The sequence below is a fragment of the Schistocerca piceifrons genome, chromosome 9 (assembly GCF_021461385.2).
Source record: "Schistocerca piceifrons isolate TAMUIC-IGC-003096 chromosome 9, iqSchPice1.1, whole genome shotgun sequence".
Lineage (NCBI taxonomy): Eukaryota > Metazoa > Arthropoda > Insecta > Orthoptera > Acrididae > Schistocerca > Schistocerca piceifrons.
This window is the reverse complement of record NC_060146.1, coordinates 183,262,798-183,290,791: the sequence shown is the minus strand read 5'-3', so window position 1 is coordinate 183,290,791 and position 27,994 is coordinate 183,262,798. Positions and strand designations below refer to the sequence as shown.

At 45.5% G+C, this 27,994-nt stretch overlaps 1 protein-coding gene across 2 annotated transcripts in view; it reads left to right on the top strand.

The window, feature by feature from the left end:
• LOC124717209 overlaps window positions 1-27,994 on the top strand; it is a 149,103-nt gene that overhangs the window by 48,446 nt on the left and 72,663 nt on the right. The gene's annotated exons all lie outside the window — the stretch shown is intronic.

Genomic DNA, 27,994 nt, shown 5'->3' with positions numbered 1-27,994 from the left:
GGTGGCGCTGTCCGTTTCCCCCTATGAAGTGCGATGACGGGGCCGCAACCTCCGTGTACCACTTTGTAGTATACCGTGCGAATATGGGCTCCAGTTGTAAGTGGTCCGTAGGGCCTTACTATATCTTTGCGCTCGGCACAGGTCGATAGGGCGAACAATCGATTGTGACGTGCTGCGAGAGGGTGTGTCGAGATGCGCCAGAGTGGTTGGCGGGAATGGTGTGTGTGTGTGTGTGTGTGTGTGTGTGTGTGTGTGTGTGTGTGGAGGCCATTATTGGAATATAGACTTTTTAACCGAGAGGGGTATCACCATCGCCGTGGTTAGCCCCTAAATAATAAATAAATACCGGGAAAGTGATGAAGTATCTTTATAAAAGACTGTCCCCAATTCTCTTTAACTTGGTTTTAGATAAAGTAGTAAAAACATGGGAAAACACATTAAAAAACAGAGGCACAAAGGGTATAAGCATGGGCCAAGGAAAGAACAAATTTGAAGTAACATGTTTAGCCTTTGCGGATGATATGGCATTGATAACTGAAAACCGAACAGACGCAACAGTTATGCTTGATATGTTACACGAGATTGCTGAAAAGACTGGGCTAAAAATATCCTACGAAAAAACCGAGTATATAGAACACAAACATAATACAGAAAAGTTTATGAAAACAAAGTATGGAAAAATTAAAAGAGTTGATAGATTCAAATACCTGGGGGACTGGATCCAAGCCAATGGAGTGGATAACACAACAAATAAAGAAAGAATAAAAAAGTTGGACTTTCCATATAAATTAACATAGAGCTACTACAATAATAAATCAATATCCATACAAGCAAAGATTAAACATTATAATTCAGTTATTAGGACACAAGCAACGTATGGATCAGAGTGCCTAACATTGAATAAGAAAGGCGAATTAAGAGAACTAGAAAAAAGAGAGAGAAAAATATTAAGAAAAATTCTAGGTCCTGAGAAAAACAAGAAAAATAGGTGGATTAAAAGGAGAAATGAAGACCTATACAAAAATACAGAAAAGATCACAGATACAATGAGGAAGAGACGGCTAAAATTTTATGGACATTTAAAAAGAATGGAAGAAAGACGGATTACAAAGAAAATTTTTAATTGCGTTAGTAAGCTGAAAAAATCTGTAAGATGGATAGAAGCAGTAAAGAAAGACACAACAAAATAGGCGTTACAGAAGAAATAATACGTGACAGGAATAACTTTAGGCTACTTATAGAAAACGCAAACTATGAAGAAGATGCGCCAAAACCTCGACCCAAGAGAGTGTGGACAGATGAGCAGAGACGAGCAGTTGGCGAGAAAATGAAGAAGTACTGGGAAGAACGGAAGAAAAAGAAACACCATAAGTCTTAAGTTGTATGCGGTCCATAGCTGGCCAAATTCATAAATTAAAAAAAAAAAAAGTGATCAGTGTGCGACCGAACCGCCGAATCTTTCCATCAGTAAATGGGGTATGTTCTCAACTGACTCGGTTGTTTTAACCCCCTCCACGGACGGAATGACCCGCTTCCTAATTCCGTATGTATAAAGCCAATACGGACTTGTAGCTGTCACGCCTTTGCGCTTACTGCTACGTATTTTAACTGTAAATAGCTCAGTCCTAATGGCAAGAGGTAGTAGTGAATTCACGTTGTTAATCTTTGAATACAGCACAGCTGCCACACGCTCAGCTCACTTTTACTCCACTCCTACCCTCGCCATTGCACCACATTAACTAGGTGCTACATGGACCTTGCTAAATTCACTTGCGTATAAATTTTTGACCGTTACTCGCCACTATTTACCTAATGATTAGTACACTCCTAACCAGACTATTTCCCAAAGAGCTGTGATGATTGAACGGGTTCGATCCACGGCCTGCAGTGCCCTACAGTTCACATGGTAACACTGCCTACCTGACCCACTTAACTTGGTAGTGAGCTTATGTATCCAATCACCACTGCTAGCAGCAGTAGATAATCCTATCAGCACGATGAGAGCAGCAGACTTACCGTCGAATCCTCCTGAAAATACTTATAACTACGGTCGCCAGCTCTGAAGGAGCAAAAGAATAAATCAATTTTTTTGGCTCGTTTCAAAGTGAAACGGCTTGAGTTGAATTTAAACTTAATTCTGAATATTACTATTTCTGATCATTCTAGGTGATTCTACAAAGCAAATACTCTCTCAATTTCTGTGAGTTGGCTTGGTAATTACTACCAAGACAATTTATGCAACTTAGGTTAACAAAATTCTATCCTTCAACTTATTTAATGATTTTGGATATTACTCTTTGGACAATTGATATAGAATTAGTTAAGTTACTCAGAAAAATTTAAGTAACTATAAATAGGCGACTCATTCTGGTGTGACCATTGCTCTTTTCAACATTCTTATACGCTAAAGTATTCTACAACCAAAAGAATTGTAAATGAAAGAGGCGATGGTGGCCTCAGTCTGATTTCACTACACTATGTTTCAGGTTACTACACTTTACAATGAACAACATGCGTCGTAATTTTACTCATTACTATATTCTGTCCTCTGCACTTGCATAAAAGAAAACTGGTATTCTCCTTTTACATGTATACAAAGTTCGACTTAACAATTGCAAGCAGTCTTGCCTTGGGTAGACGTGTCGGTGCTGGTGGTGAGATGCATGTGGCTAACGCAGCTCTTCACGCCTCATGCCCTCAATGGCGGCTGGAACTACGAGCTGTAGCACTCGTATAAGCTACTGCACGTCCGCCATAAAATCTGGGCGCAGGAACTCCTACAATCAGCCCCAGTGGCATAGAGACGGCTTCGACAACCATTCGTCGCGTTCTACTCCACAAACGGCGACGATATTCACCTCTTCACTGTTGCACAATCACTTTTGCGTGAGCACAGTTACGCACATCCGATCACGTCAACACTCCCCAGGCCATTCCATTGTTCAGTCCCTGTGTCTCCAGCTACCTCTAGCTACGCTCGTATCACCAAGAGTGGGGGCGTTCCCCTACCGCCTTTCCACCGAAATCATTTAGTATTTAAGGATATTTATATTTATTACCCTGGAGTTCATACCAGTCATAATAATTTACTACTAGCACTTTATAACATTAAATCATACAGTAATAACTTATAATTACCAAGAAAAAGAATACATTTGACTACGAGAGCTTAGTGCATTGTCTGACAGGTAGTGCTAATTCCCAGTTTCGCCAATAGATGGCATCAGGGTGCACTCCCTGGCAGTCTCTCAGCAGCGCACCCGTTTCCGACGCGCGGGCTCCAAATTACTGTCAGCCCACTATCATTTCAGTTCCGTTACAAGTGACGTTACTAGTGCCGACATTTATTTTCGCGTCTACCGCGCCGGCCTAACCTTGGATTGCAGTGTTGGATGCAGTGATGGATTATCGTGTGACGATAATGGCAAATGAAGAAAGCCTGTGCTGAGATTAGCCGTAATTAGATATGTATGACGAAGGCAGTGGCTGTCTCCTTTTTGTGTTTTGAGAAGAATATAAGTTCATAATTAGTTAAATTGTATTGGTGTTCCTTATTACCATACATTCAGTATTATAGTATTGAACAGGACGAACTGGAAAGTAACAACTTCCGTAGCAGTCAACTCCGATTACCAGCCCCATTAGGTTCACGGTTATGTTAATAATAAATATTGGGCTGCTATTCGATCAGATCAGGTCAGGATAAAAACGGAGGTGTTACACAGTACATTGGTCAAACACAACGCTGCATCTCGCAACGCTGCCAGGAACACATTAGATGCGTGCGGATGGGGCACAAGGACAAATCGTCCGTGGCAGAACACAGCCGCCGGCCGCGGTGGTCTCGCGGTTCTAGGCGCGCAGTCCGGAACCGTGCGACTGCTACTGTCGCAGGTTCGAATCCTGCCTCGGGCATGGGTGTGTGTGATGTCAGGTTAGTTATGTTTAAGTAGTTCTAAATTCTAGGGGACTGATGACCACAGCAGTTGAGTCCCATAGTGCTCAGAGCCATCAAGAACACAGCCTCGACGGGGGACTCACCTTCCAATATGAAGAAACGAAAATGCTCTGCTGAGCCACTGGCTTCTGGGAGAGCCTCATCAAGGAATCAGTCGAAATAATACGAGGGCGAGTCAAATGAAAACCTTAAACTTGTTATTGCAAATCGAAATTTCGCGCCGTTATCCTGCAAGTTGGTAAGCGTGCTACAAACACCGTGCAGAATGGCAGCATAGTGCAGATGCACACATACCGTCGCAGTATCAGTATATAGATGACCACCCCACTTGCTACTTGCGCCAGGGAAGAACAGCGTACTGTTACTCGGTTTTTGCTTAGTGAAGGTGTGAAACCTATTGAAATTCATAGACAATGAAGGTTCTGTAGGTTATGCATGTTTGTCACAGCAGCAAGTCTACGAATGGAGTAGGAAGTTCGCAAATGGAAGTGGAAGATGCTCCTCGTCCAGGTCAGGCGCAACGAGTTGTGACTCTACAGAACACTGCGGCAGTTGAAGTCATAGTGAAGAAAAACCGCCGAGTGACACACAATGACATTGCAGCACGTTTAAAGATTAGTAATGGGTCAGCACACTACATTGTGCATGGCGTGCTCCAGTTTCACAAAGTGTCTGCAAAAAAAAATGGGTGCCACGGCAGCTGACTCCTGAAGTGAGAGAACGACGTGTTGATGCTTGTGAAGAACTTCTTCGGCGCTTTCAAAGAGAAGGTGATGGCTTCCCTGCAAGAATCGTTACTGGGGACGAAACCAGCGTTCACTTCCACCAACCGGAAACAAAGAGAGCGAGCAACTAATAGAGGGACCACTGTCACCAGTGCATCATACACAGTTCTCCTAAAAAATCATTTGCAGCATCTGACCTTCACGTGTGCTCTCGGTGCGTGGCGGATGATACCTATAACACCACTTGACATTTCCCCTTCTCTTCCACTTGCAAACAGAACGAGGGGAAAATAACTGTCCGTATGCCTCCCTACCAGCCGTAATTTCTTGAGTCTTATCTCCGTGGACCTTCCGTCCAACGTACGAGGATGAGTGAAATGAAAACCTTAAATTTGTAATAACAAATCGAAATTTCGCGCCGTTATCGTGTAAGTTGGTAAGCGTGCTACAAACAGCGTGCAGAATGGCCTGTAGGTGGAAGCACAGTGCAGATGCACACATACCGTCGCAGTATACGTATAAAGATGGCCTCCCCACTTGCAACTTGCACCAAGGAAGAACAGCGTTCTATTATTCGATTTTTGCGTAGTGAAGATGTGAAACCTATTGAAAGTCATCGACGAATGAAGGTTCACTACGGTGATGCATGTCTGCCACAGCAGAAAGTCTACGAATGGAGTAGGAAGTTCGCAAAGTGGAAGATGCTCCTCGTCCAGGTCAGGCACAACGAGTTGTGACTCCACAGAACACTGCGGAAGTTGAAGCCATAGTGAAGAAAAACCGCAGAGTGACACTCAATGACATTGCAGCATGTTTGCAGATTAGTCATGGGTCATCACACTACATTGTGCATGACGTGCTTCAGTTTCACAAAGTGTCTGCAAAAAAAATGGGTGCCACGGCAGCTGACTCCTGAAATGAGAGAACGACGTGTTGATGCTTGTGAAGAACTTCTTCGGCGCTTTAAACGAGAAGGTGCTGGCTTCGTTGCAGGAATCGTTACTGGTGGATGTCTGCTGCTTTAGGTAGGCGCAGCTGCGAGAGTTTGCAGCGTGCGTGCCACCGCAGTTCACGCACGTGGGCGTGATGCGTCGTGGTTTGTCACAGTCTCGTGTGTCATGCACCTTGGTACACTTTAAACACGCGACTCGGTCCCTGCACGTCCTGGCGACATGCCCGACCTTCTGGCAGCGTAACGCTGTCCACTGTGCTGCGGTCTGCTTCGCCTCTGCTTGTTGCCCCGACCATCTCCCGCCAGCGTGAGCAGGAGCTCGGCCACAGCAGCCAGCTTGCTTCCCTTTCCGCGTCCGGACACATCGTTGGGCTAGTGGATTAAGCGAGCGTTGCGTCGCGTGCGTGCGTGCGAAACGTGCAGACACGGAGAACGATGGACTTCCCATAAAGGATGGGGCCCCTCCACGCCTACACCAACGTGGTGACCAAACCAAACGTTCTACTGGCACCTCCGTATAACATGTTGGTTTTGAATCAGGAGTCATAGGATGCGGGCTACGATTTAGCCTGGGTAAGATTAAAATTCATGGAGAAGAAATAAAAACTTTGAGGTTTGCCGATGACATTGTAACTGTGTCAGAGACAGCAAAGTACTTGGAAGAGCAGTTGAACGGAATGGACAGTGTCTTGAAAGGAGGATATAAGGTGAACATCAACAAAAGCAAAACGAGGAATATGGAATGTAGTCGAATTAAGTCTGGTGATGCTAAGGGAATTAGATTAGGAAATGAGACAGTTAAAGTAGTAAAGGAGTTTTGCTATTTGGGGAGCAAAGTAACTGATGATGGTCGAAGTAGAGAGGATATAAAATGTAGACTGGCAATGGCAAGGAAAGCGTTTCTGAAGAAGAAAAATTTGTTAACGTAGAGTATAGATTTAAGTGTCAGGAAGTCGTTTCTGAAAGTATTTGTATGGAGTGTAGCCATGTATGGGAGTGAAACATGGACGATAAATAGTTTGGACAAGAAGAGAATAGAAGCTTTCGAAATGTGGTGCTGCAGAAGAATGATGAAGATTAGATGGGTAGATCACATAACTAATGAGGAGATATTGAATAGAATTGGGGAGAAGAGGAGTTTGTGGCACAACTTGACAAGAAGAAGGGATTGGTTGGTAGGACATGTTTTGAGGCATCAAGGGATCACAAATTTAGCATTGGAGGGCAGCGTGGAGGGTAAAAACCGTAGAGGGAGACCAGGAGATGAATACACTAAGCAGATTCAGAAGGATGTAGGCTGCAGTAAGTACTGCGAGATGAAGAAGCTTGCACAGGATAGAGTAGCATGGAGAGCTGCATCAAACCAGTCTCAGGACTTAAGACCACAACAACAACAACAACAAGAAGATTACTCATTAACATGGCCCATCAGGAGATAGAAAGTGGACGAAAGCAATCGAGGGGTAGCGGTTGTAAGGGCAGAGGAAAAAAAGTGTCAAGGCAAATGCCAAGGAAAAAAAATCTCTGCGACAGTAGGACAGGTAGTAATGGTAGTAGCGGCTTGCTGTCTGCGACAGTGCATGCACGGTGTGGTTATGTTAGTGGGAGGTACCGTGCATCGTTACCTTTGTCGTTGGAGGAGCTCTTTGTGGTGCTTACTGCAGTTGCTGCGTCCGTGTAACAGTTCAAGGTCATCATACATCAGTGGGCGATCGGTCATAGATCGACTCACAGTATAGGGGGTGTTGTGGCTGATTTGCGTGCTGTGTACAGTTTGGCTTCCCTGCAGTTGCTGTCTTGCGGCGGGTCGAATATCTGCGGTTACCAGTGGTAGCTCTGTTGCAGGGGCTCGCCAGTACTGTCGTGTTAGCGTGCTATGGACCATAGATGTTTAGTTCCTTGCCAATAGTGTCTTTGGTCGATTATGTTTCCATCTATGGTTGTGGTCGTATTTACCCAGAGAAAGAATAAACGGGTTACGCGAGTGTCTCGTGTTTCTGTACGGTCGTGTGGAGAGCTTTTGGAATACCTGCAAGAGAGTATCTAACCGATATGCCCGGTGAAGATCCTCTGTGCGTGTGCAACGCGGAGTATTGCTTATGATTCTGAGTACTTTACTCTGTATGAGCTGCAGACGGCGCAGGTGTGTGTGGGCTGTGTATCCCCAGACAGGGGCTGCGTACGTCATCAGGGGTCGAATAAGTGTCATGTACATGGACCTAGACACCCTCTTATTCAGTGTGCTACGCCTGTTAAGCATAGGATAGAGTTGTTTGAGCCTCGCGTTTGCTTTGTTGCTCACGTGTTGAATGTGGTCACCCCAGAGTAGTTTCCGGTCCAACCAGACACCAATGTACAGTATTTGACGGACTGCGGCCGTCATCTATATATAGCTGGCCAGCGGCGCGCGGAGGCCGTCCCTCCCCACCCCTCTTACCGGCGCTGGGAGGTCGAGGGGCGGGAACGGGGGGGGGGGGGGGGGGGGGACCGCGCGTGGATGGGCGAGGCCGGCCATCTACCACGTCAGTCTAGCTTAGAATCGTGAAGCGTTAGCAGCTGAGCATGGTCCCAGCGTATAGCTGCTATTGCAGGGCTCAACGCCGAACTTGAATGGTAGCCCTCGTTCCCGTTGCCGAGATTGTCATGTAATCTTATTTCGACTGATTCCTTGATGACGCTGTCCCAGAAGCCACTGGCTCGGGAAAGCATTTTCGTTTCTTCAAATTGGAATGTGTGTCTCTCATCGAGGCTGTGTTCTGCCACGGCCGATTTGTCCTTGTGTACAGTACTGACTGTGGCAGTGATAGACTATTTCCTAATCAACACTCATTCCCCATATTAACTCTCCCTTTTTTATCCTCCTCTGAGTTACAATGAATGGCGTGTAACTGTCCACATTTGCACTAGAAATACAGGACTTGTAAAGGGCCTAGTCAGGTTCTGCCACTTCAAGGTAGAACATGAATATTTTGTTACACTTGTTGTGCCAATACAGATGTAGAGCTCAGTTTGTTAGTTCATTGTTCTTGAAGTGACACTGTCAAATAACTGCTGCGGAGGCAGAGGCTCTCGATTCTACTAAATGATCTGATGAGCTTTAAATTAGGGACACCAACATATGGAGCAGATAAAGCTGTAAACTGCTAACAAGGCATTTTGCACATGTTGGATTCTCCTTGTGCTGTGGATGTGTTCAACATGTGGGCTGATGCTTCAGCATTCAGAATTTGCATTATACTTTCACTTAAACCAACAACTAATATTGTTCCTCTGCCTTTACTAGGTATCCCAACCTCATTCATGATTGATTGGGAAGAACTCATTAATGTTGAAATACTATTTCATTGTAAATTTGGAAATTCACGGTAAGTTCCTAACGGACCAAATTGCTAAGGTCATCGGTCCCTAGGCTTACACACTACTTAATCTAACATAAACTTATGCTAAGGACAACACACGCTGCCATGCCCGAGGGAGGATTCGAACCTCCGATGGGAGGAACCGCGCGAACCATGGCAAGGTGCCTCACACTGTGCAGCTACACCACACGGCATTTCATTCTACGTTGGGTGCACTGAGTCATCTACAATGTTTCGCACATAACTGGTTCTTATACGCCATAAATTCAGCATCAGTGGAGTTAATACTTAGGTACTGCACAGCTGTTTGCTCTTACACACTGTTCTGTCATTCACACGTAAATTGTTCTCACACAGGTCACATACATCACCACTGAATGCAGCTTTAACAAACAGCTACTATCCATTCAGATTGCCTCACACACTTGATGCTGCACCCTCTTTGTCACATGAGTTCACAAAACTTGAATACCTTACCTAATTGGATGGGTCTGCAGATCCTATCTCGAGTGTTGCTTTCACATACAAATCAATGATGAATGTACTGCTCCAACATCTCAGTATGACATTGGGATGGGGAAAAAGAAAACAAATAAGTACTTGTACACACATACATTTAACAGTGAGAGATTATGATTAGTAGTCATATTAATCTTCCTCTTATTCTGCCCAGCTGATCTCTGCTGTCACTTCATGGTCCTGCCACTAAGGCGAACAGACCTCAAGGTGGGTGATTGTAGTGCCACAACTATCTGAAGTTATAACCTGCCATCCTGTCTGCCACTGCATGCCATAGTCCACCATCTGTTCTGCCACCCAATCTGCCTCCCTATGTGCCACCCTATCAGTCACCCTACCTGCCACCCAACTTGCCACCCTACCTGCCACCCTACCTGCCACCCTACCTGCCACACTACCTGCCACCCTACCTGCCACCCTACCTGCCACCCAACCTGCCACCCTGCCTGCCACCCCACCTGCCACCTTACCTGCCACCCTACCTGCCACCCAACCTGCCACCCCACCTGCCACCCCGCCTGCTACCCCACCTGCCACCCTACCTGCCACCCTACCTGCCACCCTACCTGCCACACGACCTGCCACCCGACCTGCTACCCGACCTGCCACCCTACCTGCCACCCTACCTGCTGCCCTACCTGCCGCCCTACTTGCCGCCCTACCTGCCGCCCTACCTGCCATCCTACCTGCCACCTTACCTGCCGCCCTACATGCCGCCCTACCTGCCGCCCTACCTGTCACCGTACCTGCCACCCTACCTGCAAATCAACCTGCCACCTTACCTGCCACCCTACCTGCCACCCTACCTGCCACCCTACCTGCCACCCTACCTGCCACCCTACCTGCCACCCTACCTGCCACCCTACCTGACACCCTACCTGACACCCTACCTGACACCCTATCTGCCACGCCATCTGCCACCCCATCTGCCACCCTATCTGCCACACTATCTGCCACCCCATCTGCCACCCCATCTTCCGCCCCATCTGCCACCCCATCTGCCACCCCATCTGCCACACCATCTGCCACCCCATCTGCCACCCTATCTGCCACCCTACCTGCCACCTGGTGATTCTGATTTTGGAGAGGGGTCACCTTGACTTTATGCCTAGGAAGGGAAGGGAGACACAATAAAAGTGACCCTGAACTGGTTTTGTTCCACTACACTGAAGACTAGTGTTTTTAGTCTAAAAACTGTCTTGGTGACATTTTATTCACGAATACTTTTCAGTGTGTACTGGCTGCAAATGTTAATGAAACATTTATTGCCCTTGCTCCCCAAGATCTTATTTCTGCTTGTCATCTATTCCACCACACTTTTGTCCCTAAAATCCATTTTAACAGCTCGCATTGATTGTCCTTTTACCTCTGGTTTTCTACTTTGTGGCTCTCGTGTTATACAGCCATCGGCGTTTCTCCACCTTCGTGATGCTACATTTTGACACTTTATAAAACGTAGCAAGAAGGGCGCAGCGACAATAATGTGGTTGTGGTTCAATCTGTCTGCAAACAACCACCTCCCGAATGCCCCATCGATGTACCCTGGTATGTCGTGACACCTGCACACAGACTGTTCCACAAAGTTATACCGTCTCTTCCACTGTGGGACTGTCTAAGCAGTGGTGACATAGTGCAACACAACTGGAGAGTGTTAATATTTCACTAAATGCGTTACCCTATACGAAATACTGTAATTAGTAACTAATATAAGTAATGCAAGGAAGGCACATGAACAGAATTCAGATATATTACCAGTCGCTGCACTGCGCTGCTATATGTGTAACCGATTAGGAGCCGCCGTTATTCTTGGAAGGCCGCTTCCTCAGGCAGGCCATAAAAAAGTAGTGCTCTCTCCGCACTTTTGGCCATCGTCCAACGTGGGGGGGGGGGGGGGGGGGGAACACAGATATAATGCACTCCAGAACGTTCACGCCGCGTGAACACAGAAGTCCTAGAGTGTGCAGCATGTGGAAACACGTCATGTGGACAAGGCCCGTCCAACAAGGAGTGGTCTATAATATCGGTGTAGATTTCCGCATTAAGAGCGTGGGAAACGAGCTCGTGTGGCCGTAGCCATATACAATAAAACACAGACAAAGAGATCGTGGCCCCTGGGCTGCATGCAACCGGCCGTTAATCTGATGGCAGCCCGTTCTTCACCATTCATTCTTGCAATTTTTTTAACCATCTTTCATTTCTTCCCGGAGAGAATGTGCGCCCTAGTCGAAACTACTAAATGGCACAATCCAGCAGCGTCTACCGATGACTCGGTGTACCCTGCCTTCTCTCCTGAATTTTAGATTTCATTCGTTAATTTAACTCGTAATTTACTCATGAGAAACTAACTTTTTAGTAGTACAGCTTCGTTCTTATGTACCTTGTATTTTATTTTTTAAATGTGTTCGTAATTTATTAAAGAGCGACTTCCATTATCAATGAGCAGCTTGCTCTTTAGAGTTATTCTTTTGTCTGCTTAACTCTTCTCCCCAAATTTTATAACTTTCACCTGTTGAACTCTTACTTCCACAAGTAAACTTACCAACATTCTTCTGTAAATTGTTTAAGTTTGTTTTAATATGTTAATTTTTTATGTAATTGGTGGTCTCTAGCAAATGCATGCCTCTTTATATATTAAACAACAGCATAGCAAACCACACAGAGTTCTCTGATTCAGTGCTTGAATGTACAGTATCTGACATGTTCTACTCTCTAACGATATTTTATGGTGTTTCCTTTGCCACTTCCCTTTCTAATCATATTGTACTTATTGCATGTAGGTAGAACTTCTTATGAACCATATTTTTTCTCTGTTATAATATGAGACCAAAATACTATGTGTTTGCGTCTATTGTGTTTTTTATAATAGGCCCATTTCGGCGTCACTGCCATCTTCAGGTTTTCTGTGGAAAGTATGTGCTTTGGTATGATATTTCATATTTTATACTAGATGATTTATCTTATTATAGAATTTTTATTTGCTATGTACATCAGGTGCTCTTGATATCCATACGATATCGATTGTCTCACTTGGTGTCACACAACTGTATAAGTTTGCTCCTTTGTTGTTGGTGGACCTATAGCAGATGTTAAACTTTTGCTGGAGCAGTTATTTATAAAAGTAATGATAAGGACGTTACTTGACAGCTGAATTCACAGTTGAGTCAGCGATGTTATATCTTTACAGGCTGTTTTCTTCTCCAGTATTCTGTAGGGTATATCTTTGCTCTTACCAGCTATACTACATTGTTTAAATGATACGTATTTAGGTGGTTCTACGCTCGTATGTAATTTAAAAGTTTTTTTTATTGATTATGCCAGATAGTGTTGTAGTGCTCGAGGTTTACGACAGTTTCCCGGTGATGTTTTATTCTTAAACCTATGGTTTCCAGAGGCTCTTTTTAATTTCATGGTAACATTATCTTTAATATGTCAGGAAATTTTGTTTTCTACTCATATCGTGTTTGTGAGGATAATTTCAATATAATTTTCTGTGTATATTTGTTTCAAATTGATCTTTCCATTTAGAATTTTGTGAGTGTTAATTTTTGTGTGTGAATATCTTTAGATATCTTCAAGAATATTCGTTAGTAGTCCTTTTTGCGCCATATGTGAAACCTCGACAGCCTGTTTCTGCATCGTCCACTGTGTGCTGTTGCGTCTTTAAGTAATGGTAGAAAGTTGATGGGCTACTGTCGCTTTCTCTAAGGAGTTCTCGCTATCAGTTATTGAAATCCTGTCTCAGATCGGAAGATGACTGTTGGCACATTCACAACCGGTAATATACGAGGGCTGTAACTTAGTGGCAACTATTTATTTGTCAACCGATACAGAAGAGTTGCCGGCCGCGGTGGTCTAGCGGTTCTGGCGCTGCAGTCCGGACCCGCGGGACTGCTACGGTCGCAGGTTCGAATCCTGCCTCGGGCATGGGTGTGTGTGATGTCCTTAGGTTAGTTAGGTTTAAGTAGTTCTAAGTTCTAGGGGACTTATGACCTAAGATGTTGAGTCCCATAGTGCTCAGAGCCATTTGAACAGAAGAGTTACATGTTTACACCTGTTGCTGTTCTTCAAAGTAGTCACCAGCGTTGTGTAGAACCCGTTGCCAGTGATGTGGAAGGCGTAGTATACCGTTAGCAGAGCCTGTTCTGTTGATGGTTCGAATGGAGCGGTCTAGAGTTACGGTGACTCTCGTGTACGACTGTGATGGTGTTATCCTAACGCATTACGTTCCCCCACGGCAGACCGCTAATGCACAACATTGCTATTCGTTTTGGAGCACCATCTGCGACCAGCATTGCGAAGGAAGCGGCGACACTTTCTGCGCAACCCATCCATCATTTTGCACGACAACGCGCGGGCGCATACAGCGCAAGCTGTGGCTGCTCTGTTCGGTCGATGGGACTGGGAAGTACTGTACCATCCACCATACTCCCCGGACTTGTGACTTTGATTTGATTCCGAAGATTAAGGAACCACTTCGTGGCATTCGCTTTAGAACTGTTCCAGAGCTTCGACAGGCAGTAGACCGCTCCATTCGCACTATCAACAGAACAGGCTCTGCTAACGGTATACTACGCCCTCCACATCGCTGGCAACGGATTTTACGCAACACTGGTGACTACCATGAAAGTCAGTAACAGCTGCAAACATGTAACTCTTTTTTATCGGTTTTGAACCTCGTAATTTTATAAACTTGCGATTGAGAGAAATAAAAATTATACAAAAAATTAATATCGCTGTCCTACTTTCTTGACCGTGTCGAGTCTTATGTAAGCCAGCAACATAATCTTTGTGATTTCTTTTTCATCCACAGTCACTAGTGAGAGATTTGTGGCCCATGTAGTAACATACGTTTCATATGTATAGGCCTCACTGTCCCTATCTTGCGACGCCACGGTTTGAGACACCATTTCTTCTAAGTCATGTGATGGAGGGCAGACAGATGAGTTTCTGCCATCACGCACTACGCGAAGTAGACCCATCGGTTACAGCGTTTTTCATTTATAACTGAAATCAGACACTGATTTTAACGACTGAGTGATTTGTATTACTATTACATGTGTAATAGTACCGTTCATTTCTCCGAAATTCTCGCCATTAATGCGAATGGTGGCGTTTTTACATTAACCGAACTGCGGAAAGCTTAACAAACTGTCTGAAACAATCTACTGACGTATCTTTCTCTTTGTAAATGATAGTTTCAAAGTTCTTCACTGAATTCCTGTATCTGTTTCACTGTGAGTCACTTACAGTGAGGTGACAGTAGTCATCGATACGCACATACGAGGTGTGATTCAGAAGTTCCAAGACTGATTCATTTCTGAATATGGGAGCGCGCACGGACCAGTTCCGCCGGGTGAGGGAAGTAGTGGGGGGTCTCATCGAACGAACTGACGCAGCAGCAGTGGCCTCCGGAACCCCGGAGAGTGCGCATCGCTTGCAGCGTGAGTCCATGTCATTGACCTCGGACGAAAGGTGGGAGAGGCGAAAATGGAGCAGCACTTGGATCAGCATTATGCGATTAAGTTTTGCGTGCGACTGAACAACATCGCCACGGAGACTCTCGCTATGATTCAAGAGGTGTTTAAGGAAGTGTAATGGTTTTCATGTGGCACAAACGATTCAAAGATGGCCGTGAGAATGTTGATGATGACGACCGCTTTGGCAGGCCACCATCAAGCTGAACAGATCAAAATGTGGGGACAGTGCGGGAAATTTTAAACAATGACCATCGAGTTGAGGGATCGAGATCGCCGGGTCCGCCCGACGATCAAGGCCGATTGGATTCTCCAGCACGACAACGCGCCCGCTCATACGTCGCGCGGCGCCGCCGACGTTTTGGTCAGGTTCGACGTGACAACACTGCCAGAGGCATGCTACAGCCCCGACTTGGCTCCAAGTGAGTCTTCCCTCTTCCCCCGAATCAAGATAGGTCTACTATGAAGCGATTCGACTCCATCGACGCATCTAGCAGGCTTCGACGAGAGCCCTTCACAGCCTTCCAGAAAGGCTACAAACAGTGGAAGACGCGCTGGCAGCGCTGTGTTGATGCTGAAGGACCATATTTTGAAGAATTTTAGACCACTGCACGCAAATGTCCAATACATTTCTACTTCTATGTCCAGAAACGTTTGATGGTTCAAATGGCTCTAAGCACTATTGGACTTAAGATCTGAAGTCATTAGTCCCCTTGACTTAGAACTACTTAAATCTAAGTAAGCTAAGGACATCACACACCATCCATGCCCAAAGCGGGATTTGAGCCTGCCACAGTAGCAGCAGTGCGGTTCCGGACTGAAGCGCCTAGAACCGCTCGACCGTAGCTGCCGGCTTGAAACTTTTGAATCACACCCTGTATACCGATGGTGGTAGCGTTGCGTACACAAAGTAGAAACAAGCACTGTCTTGGCGGAGCTGCCATTTGTACTCAGGTGATTCGTATGGAAAGGTTTCCGACGTGCTTATGGCTGCACGAGGGGAATTAGTAGACTGTGAACGCGGAATGGTAGTTGGAGCTAGACGCAAGGTACATTCCGTTTTGGAAATCGTTAGAGGGATCAGTATTCCAAAATCCACAATCCACGCCTATAGGCGTTGATGTAGATCAACGGGGACAGTTGAAAATGTGTGTCCCGACCGGGACTCGAACCCTGTATCTCCTGCTTACATGGCAGACGCTCTATCCATCTGAGCTACCGAGGGCACAAAGCATAGTGCGATTGCAGGGATTTATCCCTTGCACGCTCCCCGTGAGACCCACATTCTCAACTGAACGTCCACACACTACATTCGTAGTGCCCCTGCCCATTACACTCATTACTCGCGGCAGACAATCTTATTGAGTCCCGTGAGACTTCGGGCAATGTGTGTGCATCCAGCATAGAAGAAGGAGGTCAACGACCGGTTACCCTTAACTATATGAAGATTGTATCTGTTCTTTCGGACATGTCTGGGACTCGGTAAGATTGTCTGCCACGAGTAATGAGTGTAATGAGCAGGGGCACTACGAATGTAGTGTGTGGACATTAACTTGGGAATGTGGGTCTCACGGGGAGCGAGCAAGGGATAAATTCCTGCAGTCGCACTATCCTCTGTGCCCTCGGTGCCTCAGATGGGTGCCGGCACGGTAGCTCAGCATGTTCGGTCAGGGGGTAAACTACCCTCTGTAATAAAAAAAACTGAGTTAAAGGACCAACGATGCACCTGAACAAGAGTCATGGGACGTCCGCAGCGAACATATACAACGAAGATTAAGGAACAAAATGAGATCAACAGCAACAAAAATGGATAGATCGACTGCCATGTAAGTAGGAGATCCTGGGATCGAGTACCGGTCGGGGCAGACATTTACAACTGTCCCCATTGATGTATATCAACGCCTGTCGACAGGTTAGGGTCTTGATTTAATTATCATTTCATTCTAGAGAGCTGCATCGTCACTGATGGTATCTGTTCTTTCGGACATGTCCAAAAGAACAGATACCATCTTCATATGTCAAGAGTGTGTCGAGAACACCAGAAATCTGGCATTACCTCTCACCACGGCCTTCACTTAACGACCGAGAGCAGTAGCGTTTACGTAGGATTGTCGGTGCTAATAGACAAATAACCGCAGAAATCAATGTGAGACACGACGAACGTGTCCGTCGAAATATGGCGTTAATGGGCTGTGGCAGCAGACGATCCAGGGGAATGCCTTTGCAAGCAGCACAACACTACCTGCAGCGCCTCTCCGGGGTCGTGAACATGTCGGTTCGATTTCAGATGACTGGAAACCTTGGCCTGGTCAGATGAGCCCCTTTTTCAGTATGTAAGAGCTAATGATAGGATTCGAGTGTGGCGCAGACACCACGAGGATATGTACCTGTCAACAAGACACTGTGCAAGCTGGTGGTGACTCCACAATGTTGTGGGCTGTGTTTACATGGAACGGACTGGGTCCTCTGGTCCAGCTGATCATTGACTGGAAATAATTATGTTCGGCTACTTCGATACTACAGAGAGTACGCGAAACAACTTGCCCCCCCTTCTAACACCCGTGTACCGCAAGTCTCTAGAGGGACGGAACGTTGCAAATGATTGGAAAAGAGCACAGGTAGTCCCAGTCTTCAAGAAGGGTCGTCGAGCAGATGCGCCAAACTATAGACCTATATCTCTGACATCGATCTGTTGTAGAATTTTAGAACATGTTTTTTGCTCGCGTATCATGTCGTTGCTGGAAACCAAGCATCTACTCTGTAGGAATCAACATGGATTTCGGAAACAGCGATCCTGTGAGACGCAACTCGCTTTATTTGTTCATGAGACCCAGAAAATATTAGATACAGGCTCCCAGGTAGATGCCATTTTCCTTGACTTCCGGAAGGCGTTCGATACAGTTCCGCACTGTCGCCTGATAAACAAAGTAACAGCCTACGGGATATCAGACCAGCTGTGTGGCTGGATTGAAGAGTTTTTAGCAAACAGAACACAGCATTTTGTTCTCAATGGAGAGACGTCTACAGACGTTAAAGTAACCTCTGGCGTGCCACGGGGGAGTGTTATGGGAGCATTCCTTGTCACTATATATGTAAATGATCTAGTAGATAGTTTCGGAAGTTCCATGCAGCTTTTCGCGGATGATGCTGTAGTATACAGAGAAGTTGCAGCATTAGAAAACTGCAGCGAAATGCAGGAAGATCTGCAGCATATAGGCGATTGGTGCAGGGAGTGCCAACTGACCCTTAACATAGACAAATGTAATGTATTGTGAATACACAGAAAGAAGGATCCTTTATTGTATGATTACATGATAACGGAACAAACACTGGTAGCAGGTTCTTCTGTAAAATATCTGGGAGTATGCGTGAGGAACGATTTGAAGTGGAATGATCATATCAAATTAATTGTTGGTAAGGCGGGTACCAGATTGACATTCATTGGGAGAGTCCTTAGAAAATGTAGTCCATCAACAAAGGAGGTGGCTCACAAAACACTCGTTCGACCTATACTTGAGTATTGCTCATCAGTGTGGGATCCGTAACGGGTCGGGTTGACAGACGAGATAGAGAAGATTCAAAGAAGAGCGGTGCGTTTCATTACAGGGTTATTTGGTAAGCGTGATAGCGTTACGGAGATGTTTAGCAAACTCAAGTGGCAGACTCTGCAAGATAGGCGCTCTGCATCGCGGTGTAGCTTGCTGTCCAGGTTTCGAGAGGGTGCATTTCTGGATGAGGTATCGAATATATTGCTTCCCCCTACTTACACCTCCCGAGGAGATCACGAATGTAAAATCAGAGAGATTCGAGCGCGCACGGAGGCTTTCCGGCAGTCGTTCTTCCCGCGAACCATACGCGATTGGAACAGGAAAGGGAAGTAATGACAGTGGCACGTAAAGTGCTCTCTGCCACACATCGTTGGGTGGCTTGTGGAGTAAAAATGTAGATGTAGATGTATATATAGATGTAGACCATTTCCAGCCATTCATGCACTTCACATTCCCAAACATGTTACGGGGCCAGAATTGTCCGCGACCGGTTTGAAGTACATTCCGGACAGTTTCTAGCGAATAGTATGGCCACCCAGATCACCTGACATGAAGCACATCAAATATTTATGAGACATATTCGATAGGTCAAGTCGTGGACAACATCGTGCACCGTCAACACTTTCGCAATTATGGACCGCCGCACAGGAAGCATGGCTCAGTATTTCTACAGGGCACTTCTAACGACTTGATGGGTCCATGCCACTTCGATCTGCTTCAATATGCCGGGAAAAAGGAGTTGCGACGCGATAGCAAGAGGTTTCCCACGACCTCCGTCGCTTCAGTGCAGTACACCGCTTCCATAGGAGCAGAAGACGAAATTTCACTTTGGAAGCAAACATTTAGATTTATGACGATTCGTCATCAGTAAGTGTCAAATGCTTTATTATACTTTTATAATAAATGACACCCATTTCCATCCAGGATCGTATTTTTGCGCAAAATTAGCGTTTAAGTTTTATGACTTTTTTTCTTCATCCAGTGCACATAATCAAACAATGTCAACGTAGAAAAACCAAAACCTTCCGAACAGGGCTTGAAGGTCCCACGGTACTGACCGGCCGCCATGTCATCCTCACCCCTTAAGCCGTCGGCACACGGACCGTGCATCCGAGCGTTGAGCGTGCCGAGCTTCTGACGTCATAGCGAGGAATAGCACGCTCGGGAGTCTTTCCAAACGTGCAGAGCAATATCTGGCATGTCAGATATTCTGAGCGTGCGTCTGAGCGTTGGCCAATGAGATGGCACAACGCCACCTACGTCACACGCACGCCGTCTCCCTTCAGTACAGAGTTGTGAGGCGCCATATTGGCATTCATTTCAAGTTTATATGTATATATGCCGTTTCTGAGCACCAGCAAATTGAGAATCACTGGAAAACCCGTTGTTAGTTGTATGATTCGTTCCAATAAAATAATGAGAAACATCGTATTCGTGGCAAAAGAATTATTGTAACTTGCGTATTGTGAGAGTAGGCTATTTGAAGGCAGCGACACACTGAAGATCCACCCAAAACGCATTGTTCTCGGTACAATTTCTTATAATTTCAGTTAGTAACACAATTATCTACGATTAACTTTTTTATCAAGGAGTAAAAGAATATGAGTAAGTAGAGCCAGAGTGTTGTTGGGTTAGCGTAATGAGTAGCGTCTCTGCACAGTAATAAGTTTTCTTTGGAGCGGGGGTTCGCCTCTCAGCACTTCCAATTGTTTCCTCTTACGTTCCAGTTTTTATTAGGTTCTGATACTTTATGCTATAATATTTGATGTTATGTAAACATAAGTTCACCTTTCCTGAGGGGTGACTTTGTTCGATTGACTTAATCTACAGGACAGCTTACGCTACTTGTATAAAGATAGTTTGCTCCTTTTTCTTTTATGCTTCGTAATTCACATGTTGACAAGATTCTGCTACTGGGTAGGAACAGTGATCAAGTAAGACTTACCTTGGGGTTTTACTAAAATGTGGGAATGATGAATAATGTTTATCTTTTGCGGAGAAGTATTCCAAATTTGTACCGCACTGTTTGTAATTGAACTTTTATAAGCCTGTGTCGTTATTGACTGGACATGGTACTTTGCTTTTCGTGGACGATGGAGGGAATGTGCGTTTTAATAGAGCTAACGTGGGAATTTTACTCGCGTCCGTTGAGTAAACAGTGTGATTTACGAACTAGAAACATCCCTCAACTGCCGCTGGAGTGCGTTGCAATAGCGTATACCACGTTGGGGCCCACGTATCGTATGCACAAGTCGCATCGTTCCTGAGCGTTCAGCAGAACGTTGAACTTGGCACGCTCAACGTTAACGTTCGACAGCACGGTCCGTGTGCCGACGGCTTTAGGCGTCACTGAATGTGGATGCGGAGGGGCACGTGGTCAGTACAGCGCTCTCTCAGCCGTTGTCAGTTTTCGTGACCGGAGCCGCAGCTTTTCAACCATGCAGCTCCTCAATTGTCCCCACAAGGCTGAGTGCACCCCGCTTGCCAGCTGCACTCGGCAAACACGGATGGTGAACCAACACCACTTAACGTCATATGGATATGGTATCTATTCTTTAGGACATACCATCTTCATTTAGTTAAGGCTAACCGGCCACTGACCTTCTTCTTCTGTGCGGATGCACAAGTATTGCCTGAACTCTTACGGGACTCATTAAGATTGTCTGCCGCGAGTAATGAGTGTAATGGGCAGGGGCACTACGAATGTAGTGTGTGGACATTAAGTTGGGAATGTGGGTCTCACGGGGAGCGTGCAAGGGATAAGTCCCTGCAGTCGCACTATCCTCTGTGCCCTCGGTGGTTCAGACTGATAGAGCGTCTGCCTTGTAAGGAGGAGAAAAAAATGTGCCTGAAATCTTATGGGACTTAACTGCTAAGGTCATCATTCCCTAAGCTTACACACTACTTAAACTAAATTATCCTAAGGACAAACACACAAACCCATGCCCGAGGGAGGACTCGAACCTCCGCCGGTACCAGCCGCACAGTCCATGACTGCAACGCCTGAGACCGCACGGCTAATCCCGCGCGGCTAAGCAGGAGATCCTGGGTTCGAGTCCCGGTCGGGCCACTGATCTTCAACTGTCCACGTTGATGTATATCAACCCCTGTCGGCAGCGCAGGATCTTGATTTAATTATCATTGCACTTAACGTTGGTGATCTGATCGGAAGAAGTATTATAAACTAGAAAACGTTAGTGAGAACACTCTTCTTCTGAGTTGGATATTAATATTCTGTTGTTTCAACATGTACGTCATTCAGTAAGTTTTAGATTTCTTCTAACTTCTTACAACTTTCAAAAAATTGCCATTTTTTTTCATAAAGCATCTTTGCCTGCGGTTTTCTGTCACTTACCTTTCGAAGCAACAACGCTGCACAAGATTTCGCCATGGTAATAGAGAAACATTTACTGAATATAGTACAGTTCAGGTAAACTGTACAGTAGTTTCAAAGCATTACAAATAACAGGCAACCTGTTGCAAAGTACAGGTTTATTAAGCATTCACCGTGGTTTCGACGGTTTTAAAACAGTCTTCTTCCGAAGATGTAGGACGCAAAATCACACTATCTATAGTCAATGTGGGAGTCGTTGATTCTGTGTAGTACAGGTCGTCCACTTAATTCTTAAGACAAAGCCCTACAGTAGATGGCTACTATTTATTTACACGTCAAGTTCCGTAGGACCAAATTGAGGAGCAAATCCCCAAGGTAATGGAACGTGTCAGTACATGAAATTACAACATAAAAGTAATAAGAGATAAAAATAAAATGTGTATGAACCCTAAAAAAGTCAATCCATATGCTTAAGTAAACGCAATCAACAATACAACAAGAATCAGCTTACTTTTTCAAGTAACTCCTGGACAGAATATAAGTAGTGACCCATGAAAATACCTGTTTCGATTTGAAATCGAGTGGATTTCTGCTAAGATTCGAGTTGTAGCTTATTGAAAATGGATGCAGCGGTATACTGCACACCTTTTTGCACAACAGTTAAGGAAGTTCGAACCAAACGCAGGTTTGATTTCTCCCGTGTATTAACTGAGTGAAAACTGCTTTTTCTTGGGAATAAGCTAATATTGTTAACAAGAAATAACAGTAAGGAATTATATATATTGAGAGGCCACTGTCAAAATACCTAGACACGTGAACAGGAGTCGACAAGAGGGTTGTGAACTTACATCACTTATGCCTAAACCGCCAGTTTCTGATCCAAAAATATCCTCTTAGAATGTGAAGAGTTACCCCAAAATATAATACCATACAACATAAGAGAATGAAAATAAGCAAAGTAGACTAATTTTCTTGTCGAACGATCACTGTCTTCAGATACTGTTCGAAGAGTAAAAACGGCAGCATTAAATCTTTGAACAAGATCCTGAACGTGTGCTTTCCACGACAGTGTACTATCTATCTGAATACCCAGAAATTTTAACTGTTCAGTTTTACTATAATCATATGACCATTCTGTGAAATTAAAATGTCAGGTTTAGTTGAATCGTGTGTTAGAAAGTGTAAAAACTGAGTCTTAACGTGATTTAGCGTTAGTTTATTTCCTACAAGCCATGAGCTTAAGTCATGAACTGCACTATTTGAAACCGAACCAATGTTGCACACAACATACTTTACTTTAGTGTTATCAGCAAACAGAAACAGTTACCCGTAATACTACAGGGCAAATCATTTATGTAAATAAGGGACAGGAGTGGCCACAACACTGATCCCTGGGGCACCCCCCACTTTTCTGTAACCTACTCAGACCTCACATCACAGCCATTCTCAACATTGTTAGTAATGACCTTTTGCTTTCTGTTGCTAAAGTAAGAGCTGAACCAGTTGTGAGCTACTCCCCATATTCTGTAATGGTCCAACTTCTGGAGCAACATTTTGTGATCAACACCATCACGCGAATTAGTTAAATCAAAAAATATGCCTAGCGTTCGAAACCTTTTGTTTAACCCTTCCCGTACCTCACGGAGAAAAGAGAATATAGCATTTTCTGTTGTTAAACGACTTCTAAGGCCGAACTGTACATTTGAGAGTAAATCGTGTGATATAAAATTATCAATTATCCTTACATAGAAGCCTTTTCAATAACTCTAGCGAACACTGACGGAATTTTTATATACTGCATTTAAATGGTGATTAAGTGGATGACGTGTACTAAATAGAGTCAACGACTCCTGCATTGACTGTAGATAATGTGATTTTACCTCCTACATGTTCTGAAGCAGACGATTTTAAAACCGATGAAACCATGGTCAAGCTTTAATAAACATGTTTTTTTGCAACTAGTTGGCTGTTTTCTAACGCATTGAAGCTCTTGTACGCACAACGGCTGAAGCGCAATGATGTTAAAAATCTTGAGCAGTAGTTCAGAAGTCGTCCATAGGTGTAGGTTTGTACGGGGTGAGGGCATCATCTGCAGTGCCCCAGGGAAGTGTGGTTGTTCTATCTACATAAATGATCTTTTGGATAGGGTTGATAGCAATGTGCGGCTGTTTGCTGATGATGCTGTGGTGTACGGGAAGGTGTCGTCGTTGAGTGACTGTAGGAGGATACAAGATGACTTGGACAGGATTTGTGATTGGTGTAAGGAATGGCAGCTAACTCTAAATATACACTCCTGGAAATGGAAAAAAGAACACATTGACACCGGTGTGTCAGACCCACCATACTTGCTCCGGACACTGCGAGAGGTCTGTACAAGCAATGATCACACGCACGGCACAGCGGACACACCAGGAACCGCGGTGTTGGCCGTCGAATAGTGCTAGCTGCGCAGCATTTGTGCACCGCCGCCGTCAGTGTCAGCCAGTTTGCCGTGGCATACGAAGCTCCATCGCAGTCTTTAACACTGGTAGCATGCCGCGACAGCGTGGACGTGAACCGTATGTGCAGTTGACGGACTTTGAGCGAGGCCGTATAGTGGGCATGCGGGAGGCCGGGTGGACGTACCGCCGAATTGCTCAACACGTGGGGCGTGAGGTCTCCACAGTACATCGATGTTGTCGCCAGTGGTCGGCGGAAGCTGCACGTGCCCGTCGACCTGGGACCGGACCGCAGCGACGCACGGATGCACGCCAAGACCGTAGGGTCCTACGCAGTGCCGTAGGGGACCGCACCGCCACTTCCCAGCAAAATAGGGCCCCTTTTGCTCCTGGGGTATCGGCGAGGACCATTCGCAACCGTCTCCATGAAGCTGGGCTACGGTCCCGCACACCGTTAGGCCGTCTTCCTCTCACGCCCCAACATCGCGCAGCCCGCCTCCAGTGGTGTCGCGACAGGCGTGAATGGAGGGACGAATGGAGACGTGTCGTCTTCAGCGATGAGAGTCGCTTCTGCCTTGGTGCCAATGATGGTCTTATGCGTGTTTGGCGCCGTGCAGGTGAGCGCCACAATCAGGACTGCATACGACCGAGGCACACAGGGCCAACACCCGGCATCATGGTGTGGGGAGCGATCTCCTACACTGGCCGTACACCACTGGTGATCGTCGAGGGGACACTGAATAGTGCACGGTACATCCAAACCGTCATCGAACCCATCGTTCTACCATTCCTAGACCGCCAAGGGAACTTGCTGTTCCAACAGGACAATGCACGTCCGCGTGTATCCCGTGCCACCCAACGTGCTCTAGAAGGTGTAAGTCAACTACCCTGGCCAGCAAGATCTCCGGATCTGTCCCCCATTGAGCATGTTTTGGACTGGATGAAGCGTCGTCTCACGCGGTCTGCACGTCCAGCACGAACGCTGGTCCAACTGAGGCGCCAGGTGGAAATGGCATGGCAAGCCGTTCCACAGGACTACATCCAGCATCTCTACGATCGTCTCCATGGGAGAATAGCAGCCCGCATTGCTGCGAAAGGTGGATATACACTGTACTAGTGCCGACATTGTGCATGCTCTGTTGCCTGTGTCTATGTGCCTGTGGTTCGTCAGTGTGATCATGTGATGTATCTGACCCCAGGAATGTGTCAATAAAGTTTCCCCTTCCTGGGACAATGAATTCACGGTGTTCTTATTTCAATTTCCATGAGTGTAGATAAATGTAAATCAGTGCAGATGAATAGGAAAAAGAATCCCGTAATGTTTGAATCTCATTAGTAGTGCAGCGCTTGACACAGTCACATCGATTAAATATTTGGGCGTAACACTGCAGAGCGATATGAAGTGGGACAAGCATGTAATGCCAGTTGTGGGGAAGGCGGATAGTTGTCTTCGGTTCATTGGTAGAATTTTGGGAAGATGTGGTTCATCTGTAAAGGAGACCGCTTGTAAAACACCAATACGACCTATTCTTGAGTACTGCTCGAGCGTTTGGGATCCCTATCAGGTGGGATTGAGGGAGGACATAGAGGCAATTCAGAGGCGGGCTGCTAGATTTGTTACTGGTAGATTTGATCATCATGCGAGTGTTACGGAAATGCTTCAGGAACTCGGGTGGGAGTCTCTAGAGGAAAGGAGGCGTTCTTTTCGTGAATCGCTACTAATTCAGAGAACCAGCATTTGATGCTGACTGCAGTACAATTTTACTGCCGCCAACTTACATTTCGCCGAAAGACCACAAAGATAAGATAAGAGAGATTAGAGCCCGTACAGAGGCATATGGGCAGTCATTTTTCCCTCGTTCTGTTTGGGAGTGGAACAGGGAGAGATGATGCTACTTGTGGTACTAGGTACCCTCCGCCACCCACCGTATGGTGGATTGCGGAGTATGTATGTAGATGTAGAAAGAAAGTAAGTCGGCCGACAGCAGCTGTACGCGGCACGCACCGTATTGCTCACGTGCCGCGAAAGCGAAACACCTGGGGCCTCTGTTCAGAGAATAACCCACTCTGTAGCCTAAGATGTACAGCCATCCACAATAAATAACCGTCTGAGGTAGCCTGCCCATCTTTCATGTGCAGAAACGTGAAATGTCCCTGTTCCCAGAACCTTACCACCAGTTGACCCTCCTTTCTACGTGTAACCAACTTGATACCGCAACATGCTGGCTTGACGTTCCAAACGCCAGTGGCGCCAGGAGTCGCCCTTTCCGGCCAAAACACTTGTGGCGCTGTTACATTATGGTGTCAACTGAAATCATGTAGGGGGCAACACTGTCACAGTACGGACTGCGGCGGTATGGCTGAGCAAAAGGTTTTGTTACTTTTCATTGTTGTGGTCTACAGCTCGAAGATTGGTTTGATGCAGCTCTCCTGGCTAGGGTATCCTGTGGAAGCTTCTTCGCCTCTGAGGAAGCACTGCAGCGCACATCCATTTGAGCCTGCTTGCTGTATTAATTCTTCCCCTCCTTCCCTCCTCCCTCCTCCCACCTCCCCTCTCCACCACACACTTCCCTCCATTGCCAAGCTGACAATTCTCTGATGCATCAGCAGGTGTTCTATCTACTGATCCCTCCTTTTAGTCACATTGTAACATACATGGGGAGACGGGGGAGGGGGCTGAATAATGCCTTCAAATTTTTTATTTTGTTCTCAATATCCATCGAAGTATTACATGCCACGCCTTTTACTCGGTCAACTTCCTCACTTCGCTGATCCAAGTAGCAACCCTCTGTTGCTGGAGAACTCCCAATTAATTCGAAGGTGTCGTCTACACATGGAGCTTCCTCTCTTTCACCATGACAATTCCAGACCATGCATGGGTGCTGTGACATCTGCAACAATCCGCTCCTTTGGTTCACTGTCAAATATCATGCACCATACAGCAACATCTTGGGCCAGTCTGACTTTCATCTGTTTCCAGAACTTAAAGTACTACTTCGAGGACTTCACTTTAATAGTTTTCAACCAATGCAAGCAGAGATATGATTGTGGCTCCGTCAACAGAGTCAAACATTATACAGTGTTCGTCGCGAGGGTGACTAAGTTCAGAATTAAATGTGTAGTCGAAAATAATAAAGATGTAGACTGTTAATGAAGTTTATTTTATTTTAAAAACTTTTATGGGTTTTCACGTACAAAATTCAGAGGCAATACTGTTCAGCATACCCTAGTATTTTCTTTCTCCCTGTGAGATTCATTCACTACTCATTAACTATGCAATCTATCCATCTCTAGTATTACCTTTACCATAGTATTTCAAAATCTTCTGTTCGCTTCTTGTCCGAATCATTTATTACCCACGTTTCCCTTCCGTCCATGGCTGCACTCTAGGCTTATAGGTTCAGAAAATACTTCCTAATATTTGTATTAGATGTTAACGAACTTAACGTTTTACAGATATGCTCCTCTTGCTATTGCCACTCTGCATTTTTATCCTCTCTACTTCGACCACCATAATTTATTTTCCTGCTCAAATAGCAAAACGCGTCTATACCTTTAATGTCACATAGATCGATAACAACAAAAAGCTCCACAATCGGATGTCCAGCTGTAGGTACTAAGCATATGAAATGTAACCAGTGTGGCCAGCCACATCTCATAGGTATCTGGCAAATAATTCCTGAATGT